Raw genomic sequence first — 10,491 nt, forward strand, 5'->3', positions numbered from 1 at the left:
CGAGTATCCCACTAGGTCTCATCCTGGCTCCCAGAAACTGAAGGTGAGGAAAGTAATTTTCTCCCTCCCCTTTATGGTGATCCTTGGCTGAGCCTTTTTCCCTCTAGGGCACCTCCTAATGGATATGCATACCTAGCTTAAAAGGTCTCCACTCTGACCCTTGTAATTCAAGATTATCTTTGCTAAAATTAACCTGCTCTTTAGCCTTAAAACAAAGCAACATTTTATTCATCTGAGGCCTCACACTGGACCCAGTTCAGCTTAAGGCAAACCCAGTCTGACCCCAGAGCCGGTTGGATTTCCAAGTGAGAACCAGTTCGACCAGGACCTAGCTAGCCCACTTTCTAAGTTGAACTCAGTGTGGTCAGACCCAGTCCAGAAGAATAAATGCTCGAATGAAGTCTGAAAGCTTCAACACCAAAGCTGCCGAGCTGGGATGTGAGCTAGACCCACCCAGCCCCTCCGGAGACTGCAGGAAAGGTGAGCTTGCTGGGCTCACGGTCCCTTCGCCTGGTTGCTCCTTGTCCCTTCCATCCTCTCTCTGGCACTAGAACATGGTAACCTTTTTAAGAGCTTATTTTGGCAAAAACTGATTAAAATCAGGCAGCATCTAATCTAGCAGATGGAAGGGAGCTCCAAGGAGCTGTACAAAATGAAAGACTTCGATAGGGGAAGGGATGGGGACAAAGAAGTCATCCTATGCAGAAAATGGGTTGGTTTTACAAGGTCACTTTCCTTTGGGGGATGGTTGCAGTCCATCTGCAAAGCATCTGACTATTGCTGATCAAGATCATGATTGGCTGGTTTATGGCTTCATTTTTGGGAGACCCTAACTATAATTAAGTCTTGGTTTGGTGACATAGAGCTTAGCATAAGCAACTCCATTTTGGGCCTGTTATCTTGCTTTTAACACTTTCTTGTGTGTGTGTGTGTGTGTGTGTGTGTGTGTGTGTGTGTGTGTGTGTGATTTTTGTAACAAGGATACATTTCTAGATCATCCTAAGTGCAACCGTGATCATTTGCTAGGACAGTCATAACAAATTTGTACAGACTGGGTGGCTTGGAGTAGAAATGTGCCTCACAATTCTGAGGCTGGAAGTCTGTAATCAGAGTTGACGGGGTTAAGATCCCTCTGAAACTCCTTGTGGAAAGAAGGTTCCTTCCTGTTCCTGCTAGCTACTGGTAGCCCAGATGTCTCTCCTTGTGGCCCCATCGCTCAATGCCACGTGGTGTCCTCCATTTGTCCCTCCACGGTCATCCTGTTGTGCATGCCTATGGCCACGTTCTCCTGTTTATAGGTATTTCAGTCCTGTTGAGTTATGGTACTCCCTAATGATCACACATTTCACTTGATTAGCTTTGTAAAGACCCTGTTTCCAATAAGGTCACATCCTCAGGTGCTAGGAGTTAGGATTCCAACAAATCGATTTTTGGTGGGACACAACTGAACCCAAATAACGAGTCTTAATTCTGAAAACAAGAATATAAAGGTTAATGTATACATCATTTGCCCTAGACATCTCTGCAAGTGAAAAATAAACTTCTTACATAAACATTTTAATTTAATTAATGTTTTCCTAATCTTTATTTGTGTTAAATGGACAGAAACAGGAATTATCACTTCTTTTCCAAGACATACATTATAATAGTAATCACATTGCTAAATGTTTTTCGTTATCCCAATTTTCTCTCCCTGCTTTCTTTTAGCCAACACATTTTCTTCATTGATGTGCCAGAATTTTTATAATTTGTGGCATAAAATTATCATACTAAATTACCAAAAGTTAAATATGACAGCTTAAACAAAGATGCATAATTGAGTAAGAAAAAGCCAACCACAGCGTTTTGTCATCACATTAATTAAAAGCTTGATTCTGTTCTCTTAAACACTGCTCTTCTGTCTTAGAGCTACCTAAACTCTTTCTTAGGCTGTTCCACAAGGACCACATTTCCAAACCCATTATCTCAAAATTATCGTGGAAATGGCTTGTTTGGCTGACATGAGTTCCTTCCTCCTTGTCTTTATTGAATTGTCTCTCCAGTCAGTTCATCCAATTCTGTCAAGCTCTGTGCTTCACAAAACTATATTTATACCTTCGAGGCTATTAAGGCTTACTTTATGTGTCCTCATTTAAACTGACTTTCCCAAACATCCTAGAGGCAAATGTTCTCAAGAGAATGACTCACTTCCAGACACCTGTCTGGCACCCAGATGTGGACTGAGGCACGCTCCGGTGGCAGTACTTCTGGAGGGGACGGATGGGGAGAAAGTGTCTGCTGCCTAGCAACGCTGTCCTCAGGACCGCAGGAGAGAAGCTTCAGGGTGGAAGGGCAGTTTCAGTAATCCTGCAATTCTAGGGAGGCAGAAGGTAAAAATCTATTCCAGATACCTGATGCAAATCCAAGAAATCCAGGTATGTTTGCAGTTACGGTGAATTAGATAGTCGTGTGCCTTGTAAACTGTACCGAGTTTGTAGATTGCAAAGACCTGCATACGGTCTATTTAGTTGGAATGGGAATTCTCGGGCTCTTCCCCTCTAGGTCTTCAACATCAAGCCATTTCACAAGACATTAACGCATTATGAGTAGGTGAGGTAGGAGCAGGGAAATAGAAATGTATTTATTTTATCAAAAGATGTTCTGCAAAGAGAACTCATAAAATCCCCAATGCTGGAACTGGCTAAGCATTTGCATGGTCTGTGGGTGTCGTGGAGCTGTGGTTGTCCACTGGTGCTTCACAAGATGCCTCAAGATTGCTCGAAAGATCAAGGACGGCCCGCCATGCTCTCTCCCGCAATGCACACTCAACTCAAAAACCAGGAGTTGAAAACAAGCACGCTAAAAATCTAAAAAATAATGTGATCATCCAGACTCATTCATGCATAAGCCTTGGCACCCACTGGCTGTAAAATTTTGGTCAATCATTTTATTTTTTCTGTAAAACAGAGGTCTTTATACAGACTTTGTTTTCACACCTTAAGAGTGGCTTCAGCATGAAAGTCTAGTTTACTTAAGAAAAGTTCATAAATAATCTTTTCCAAATAAGCAAATATCACTAATTTGCCTATCTTTTTTCAAGAATGATAGAGTTTGCTTTTCCCTTCCTTTGTAGTAGGAGATACGCTTAATTAAGGCATTAGGATTTGAATCAAGAGAACTTATCCAACAGTTCCCCCATGCAGATTGATTCCCTCCTCATTTGTTTTTATTTTTATTTTTATTTTTAAAGAAGCTAATTTAGCCGTCATAAGAATGACCTGCCCTTCCAATCTGTTTTGAAGAAACTTAGTGTTTACAGCAGCCGGGCACATCCCGTGGCAAGGAGGGTATTACCCAGGAGTGCCTTTGCATTGTCCTGTGCTCAGGAACGCTACACAGGTGGGTAAGATTATTAATATGTAATTTCTACCTTACAAGCTTGCAGCATCAGCCTAATTCTCTTCTGGGTTCAATGGAGGAAGGGATGGAGAACGGAGTCCTTATGACGAGGACTGACAGCCAGCGCTAACCAGGCAGAAGGGGGCAGAAGGGTACACAAAGGCTTTGGACCCAGCAGCAGCCCGCACACAGCCATTCATCTGGTTCTGAAGGTCCATGTCCATGAGCAGTGATCTTACCGCTGCTCTTTACAGTGCCTGGCCTGTATTCTCCTCTCTCTGGCTTGATTAGACCCAGTAAAATACGACGATGAAAACACTGGGGCATCTCTACCTTTATTCCGTCCCCTCCAGATCTCTCTACAACCTTCCTTTCCTTTCCCGAGAGGACGAACATCTGGTGTTCCTCCCAATTCCTGCTTGTCTGCTCTAATGGCAGCCTAAGGATCCCTTGGGCATGAGGTCATCTGATTTAGAAATTTGGAAGGCTCCTTTTCTTTATTATTTCTCTGTTGGAGATCTTTACCAACATGCACTTCTGAAATGGGCCCTTTATATATATAGCATTCATTGGAAATATGGCTTACCAAGATTGGCCTATTTTATTGTGCACTATTTTCTTACATTTAAACAGGCCAACGCCCCCCCCCCCCCAAAAAAAAACCTACGGTCACCTGAAAATCTTCCCATGAAGTAAGATAAAGCTTCCACTACCCTTCTAACTTAAACTATGTATTTTCATAAACTTGTACAACATGCCTAACCTCAAGGACAAATACAAAATAAGGGGCTTCATAGTCCAGGTTGAAAATAAGGGGAAAGTTTTCCAACGCTTCCCTTTTTCTCAGAGCTTCATTTTAGAAAACTTATAATTAATTGTACCTATGTTCTAGTCTCTTTGAAATTTACACAAATCTTTTTGATAAGTCTCTTTTCCGCTTTAAGAGCCAGGAATGTCTTTCTCAAGGGTCTGAGAACCATCTCTACAAAGGGAGCGTGTAGGGAGATGCCCCATTTCCGGGGGAGGCGAGGGCGGGACTTCTGTGGACACCTTGTTCCAACTTGCAAAGCTACCTCCTGTTACAAAGGTAAAAGAGATGCTTTTCTCTTTTGGAGAGGGCCAGTTGACTGAGGAGCTGGTCAACCCAATTACTAGGTGATTTGAAAATGAACTACGTAGAGCGGATGGTGTTGCTAAGTCCTCTTCCTTGAAGACGAGTTAGTGTTTGTCTTGGGAACATGTGTTTAACATGTTTGCCTCGAGCACACGCCGCGTCTGCTCGCCAAATGAAAGCATGAGATTTCCTTCTGTCTTTGAAATCTCTTAGCGAGTTGCCTACGATGTGCATTGCATTCTGGTTTAATGCTTATTCAATGATCAGGCTGTTGTGTTTCTCTTCTTTGTGGAGAATATTTCTGGGTTGGGAGGAAATTTGATTTTTAATTATATTTCCCCAACAAACCTCAAATCCTTTGTGGAACAGGCAAACTGCGGGAACATAGCTACTGTATGTAAATATTGACTATATCTACATCTGCTCACATGTTCCTTGAGTCAGGACCATATTTCTTATTGTTAACTTCATTTTTTACCTACTGCAATAAAATACACTAAAATTTTATGGCATATACTCCTTTGTAAATTTCCACTGGCTATATAATCTATTCTCTGTGCTCCCAAAGGAATTCTGTGATAATTTATTGACAAATAAAGAATGTGGAGCAAATGTAACACATATTGGAAACTAATCGTTTCTCCTTCTTCACCCTGCAAGCGTGTCTCCTGGGAAGCCCGCCATGTGAATTCTAGGGTAACCAGAAGCGTATCCTGTTTAATTACATTTATGAATTGTGCAGTTAACATACACTTAGAAAAGGTAGCTCTATTTTACATCTCAAACACTTGGCTTCTCATTTTCTTCACATGAAATGCTGTGGCAAAAGAAAAGTACTTTCAAAATGATGGAGTTCATCGATCTGTTTGTTCATTTATTTTAAAACATGTGTACAGTTTACTAGGTATTAGGGATAAAGAGAGGAAATAGCTCCTGTCCTCAGGGGGACCCCAAGAGGGGCATTAGGCAACCTCTAAAGAGCCAATTAAAATTGAGGTGAGAAGTGAGAGGTGAGCAAGACATGTGTCCCGGCTAAGGGCAAGGGGGGTTTGCAAGTTCGGATGGATAATTTTGAAATGACCCTTATAGTGTGAAACGGTTTTAGGGGAATGAATAGAAGGAAGATCTTCTCCATCGAAACTCTGACATTTTAAAAATACGAGTAGAAGTACAAAATGTGATATGAATAGTGTGTGCTCTGCAGAATAATCTTCATCTTGCAGCCTGTGGGGGGTGGGGCACTCCTGGGGCACAGGGACACCCTCAGATGCAAAATCTTCTCCTACTTCTCCATCCTCCTAAGGAAAGCCTGGCTTCCTCCTCAGAGGCCCACATTGTTCAGAGACACTGTGTTCCTTATTCTTGTTCCATTCTAATAATGGAAAACAGTTTTACTTAATTGTTATTCTGAAAGTCCAATTAAGAGTTTTATCATTTCTAATCAAATCATTTAAATACTAATGGGAATAAAAATGGTCCCGCACTTAGGCCTGACTTGGGCTTTGTCTGCAGCAATGTTCTTTAGTCACAATAGCACAGTTCCTTTCTCTCAGCCTGTCCTCTTCAACAATAATGCGTTTATTTTTTTATGTATTTTTTATAATAATTTTTTATTATATTATGTTAGTCACCATAGAGTACATCCCTAGTTTTTGATGTAAAGTTCAATGATTCATTAGTTGCGTATAACACCCAGTGCACCATGCAATACGTGCCCTCCTTACTACCCATCACCAGCCTATCCCATTGCCCCACCCCCCTCCCCTCTGAAGCCCTCAGTTTGTTTCTCAGAGTCAAGAGTCTCTCATGGTTCATTCCCACTTCTGTTTACCCGCCCTTTCTTCTTCCCTTTCTTCTCCTACCAATTTTCCTACTTCTTATGTTCCATAAATGAATGAAACCATATGATAATTGTCTTTCTCTGCTTGACTTATTTCACTTAGCATTATCTCCTCCAGTGCCGTCCATGTTGCAGCAAATGTTGAGAAATTGTTCTTTTTGATGGCTGAGTAATATTCCATTGCGTATATGGACCACATCTTCTTAATCCCATCATCTGTTAAAGGGCATCTTCATCAAGATAAAAAGTTTCTGCACAGCCAAGGAAACAGTCAAAAAAACTAAGAGGCAGCCCACGGAATGGGAGAAGATATTTGCAAATGACACTACAGATAAAAGACTGGTATCCAAGATCTACAAAGAACTTCTCAAACTCAATACACGAGAAACAAATAATCAAATCAAAAAATGGGCAGAAGATATGAACAGACACTTTTCCCATGAAGACATACAAATGGGTAACAGACACATGAAAAAATGTTCAAAATCATTAGCCATCAGGGAAATTCAAATCAAAACCACATTGAGATACCACCTTACGCCAGCTAGAATGGCAAAAATTGACAAGGCAGGAAATAACAAATGTTGGAGAGGATATGGAGAAAGGGGATCCCTCCTACATTGTTGGTGGGAATGAAAGTTGGTACAGCCACTTTGGAAAACAGTGTGGAGGTCCTTTAAAAAGTTAAAAATTGAGCTACCCTATGACCCAGCCATTGCACTACTGGGTATTTACCCCAAAGATACAGATGTAGTGAAGAGAAGGGCCATATGCACCCCAATGTTCATAGCAGCATTGTCCACAATAACAATAATGGATTTAAAATTCTGATGTCATTAGGTAGTTTACCATTCTGTTCTGGCATTATAAGAGCCAGTTTCTAAATTCAGTCTTTGAGATCTCCTCCAAGCCCCTCAACTCCGAGGCTCAGAGTTAGGGCTCACAGGTACGTGGCAAGGTGATGTTCTGCATATTTAGGAGAGACCATTTTCCAATTCATCAGACTTTTATTATAGTGAAATAAGCCTGTTTCTTTTGACAACCAGAGTTACCATGCTCTGCTTCTGACAAGTTCTGCATCCTAGTAATGGTATATTTTCTTAAATTTCCCTCCTATACTGAATGTTAGTTGGAAGTTGGGAAACATGCTCCCAATTTAGGGAAACATTTTAATCGTATTCAGCACTCTGTAACGTGTCCTAAACTTTTTAGTCTTTTTTTATTATGTTCAGTTAGCCGCCGCAGAGCACATCATTAGTTTTTGATGTAGTGTTCCATGATCATTGGTTACGTGTAACACCCAGTGCATGTCCCTTTATGTATCTCTTTGCCCGTCTACCTATCTACCCATTTACCTACTTTTCTTCCTCTTCCTCTTTCTCTCTCCCTTTCTCTCTCTCTCTCTCACACATGCACACACACAGCTCACATATATGTCAGAAGATGCCGATGAGATTGCTGTTTGCTACTTTACCATTCCTCAATGTCTATAGACACCAATCTTATAGAGATGGTTACTCTCTTCTTTAAGAGCCTGTAGCCCTTCTGGGAAGGCAAGTTACTTGCTTTTGGGCAGTGATGAGATGTCCCAGGAGCGACTAAAACATAACCACTCTATTTTTTCTTGAGAAATTTAATCATCAACAAATTTGTTGGTTCAAACCCAGCAACTTGTAGTTCATGTCACAAAAATGTTCAAAGCCAATAAATTAAAGTCACAAATGCTTCAGTCTAAGGGCTATTAAATAGTTGTTACGTCCCTGAAGAGTGGCTGCATTCACTGTACTAAGTACTTGCTTGCCTTCCTGGAAATTTAGGGCAAAATTGTGTGGATTGATGGGTTTGATTTCTGTGTCTCTGTCCATTTATCTGGTAGAAAACCAATTCTGTCTTTAAGATCTTAATAGCCTGTTCATCATATAATTTTGCATGAATTTTGAGTTTTTTAAAACATTTCATTAAACATTTATTCGATTACTGGAATTTGTGTGTGTGTGCAAGAACAAGATGAATGAGCACTAATGATGCACAAGCATCTACAAAGACATAAATATGCCCAGGTGTCTACACGCAGACTCTCCGAACCCTGGTTTATTCTGAGCCATCTCATATCCTACCAGGTTTTTTTAGTGTGGATTTGGTGTAGGTTTAAGTTCAACCACGTTATAACTACTGGCGAGAACTAGCAAACGGTGATAAAATATAACTGAAAAGAGTCAATAGCTTGAAGTTCACAGTCCAGCTTTAGCGCATTCTCCCCGCGGGACCCCAAAGCCTCTCAACCTCGACCACACTGTCCCCGTTAGAAAAACGCAGACAGTAAATATCAGTTTTGAGAAGATTTTTTTTTTTTCGGGGCAAAATAAAAGCATGTGTAATGAGGCAGAAAGGCAGAACCAGGGGATATTTGAGAAGAGTATATGACTGTGTTATAATCTGTGAGATACGATATTCCATAGGTATTAGTTACTAGTTCCTGACAGTGATAAAGCAGGGGCAGGATGGCAAGCAGTGGCTTTGCACCCCACAAGGTGCAGGGCCTCTGCTCCCGGAGATGTTCCTTGCCCATTCAGCCTGGTCTTCCAAGAATCCCTCTGTGCAATGGCCTATACATCTTTGGCTCCTCTCTCGTCTTGTCTCCATCAGTGCTTTTGTGGGAGGGCCGGAGAGAAATGGGATGCCTTCTTACCTCTCTGCTTCAGGGAGACAGCTGCCAGGTGGCAGAGACCCGGGAGAGCTCAGCACAAAGGAGAAGAAAGCCCAGTATTAAACTCCCCCAGGGAGATTTTTAAAAGGTCATTAGGTTTTTCTAAATGATGAAACAAATGTGACACATCTCATAGGTTGGTACTTTCTGTTTCCTGAGATGTAATCATAATATTGAAAATAAGAATAGTAAATTAGCTTAACAAATTATACTCCTGTAGTGTCTCAGTTATAAGCTCACTCTCATATATCATTTCATTTTATCCTCACAATGAACTTATGGCATTTAAATCACAAGGAAAAAAGACAAAATTACGGAGAGATTTTGATTTACTCGAGATCACCCAAAAGCAGTTGGAATTTAAGTTTTCTGTATCGTGGTCCTTTGCTATGTGTGCCAAGGCCCCGTGAAAGCAGTGCCATGGCATTTGCTTAAATACATTTGCATTGAAGTAATTGCTTTAATGAAATAAGATGTTATAATAATAGGAACCAGATATTGTTCTAAGTACTTACACATATTATTATTTGTTTTGATAATCACAAATTCCCTAAACAGTAGGAATTGTTATTCTTTTTTTATTGAAGTATAATTGACATATAACATTAACTTCATGTGTATAATGTAATGAACTCGGTATTTGTATATACTGCAAATTGTCATCGCTCTAAGTCTAGTTAACATCCATCGCCCTATGTTTTTTCTTGTGATGAGAACTTCTAAGATCTGCTCTGTTAGCAACTTTCAAATATGCAATACAGTACTATTACTTACAGTCATTATGTTGTAAATTACATCTCCATGACTTACTTATTCTATAAACTAGAAGTCTGCATCTTTTGACTCCCTTCCCGCATTTCACCCACTCTATAACCGCTGCCTCTGGCAACCACCAATTTATTCTCAGTATCTATGCACTTGTTTTTTTGTTTTTCTGATTCCACATCTAAGTGAGATCATATGGTATTTGTCTTTGTGCATCTGACTTACCTCAGCGCAATGCCCTCAAGGTGCACCTGTGTTGTTGCAAATGGCAGAACACACTTTTTTTTAATGTCTGAGCATATTCCATTATATGCATCCATGCACACACGCACACACACACATATATATGCACACATATATAGACCTACACATACATATATATACACACATATATAGACCTACGCATACATATATATACACACATATATAGACCTACACATACATATATATACACACATATATAGACCTACGCATACATATATATACACACATATATAGACCTACGCATACATATATATACACACATATATAGACCTACACATACATATATATACACACATATATAGACCTACGCATACATATATATACACACATATATAGACGTACGCATACATATATATACACACATATATAGACCTACGCATACATATATATATACACACATATATAGACCTACGCATACATATA

General features: G+C 40.2%; 1 long non-coding RNA gene across 1 annotated transcript; it reads left to right on the forward strand.

Annotated features, from left to right (window-relative positions):
• Positions 1–359: 359 nt before the first annotated feature.
• On the forward strand, positions 360–8,057 carry LOC148107645 (uncharacterized). Its single transcript, XR_015721991.1, has 2 exons — positions 360–480; positions 3,230–8,057. It is a non-coding gene; the product is annotated as an uncharacterized LOC148107645 (long non-coding RNA).
• The last annotated feature ends 2,434 nt before the right edge of the window (positions 8,058–10,491 follow it).

This window comes from Ursus americanus, chromosome 27 (genome assembly GCF_024610735.1).
Source record: "Ursus americanus isolate L20-20 chromosome 27, mUrsAme1.1.p, whole genome shotgun sequence".
Taxonomy (NCBI): domain Eukaryota; kingdom Metazoa; phylum Chordata; class Mammalia; order Carnivora; family Ursidae; genus Ursus; species Ursus americanus.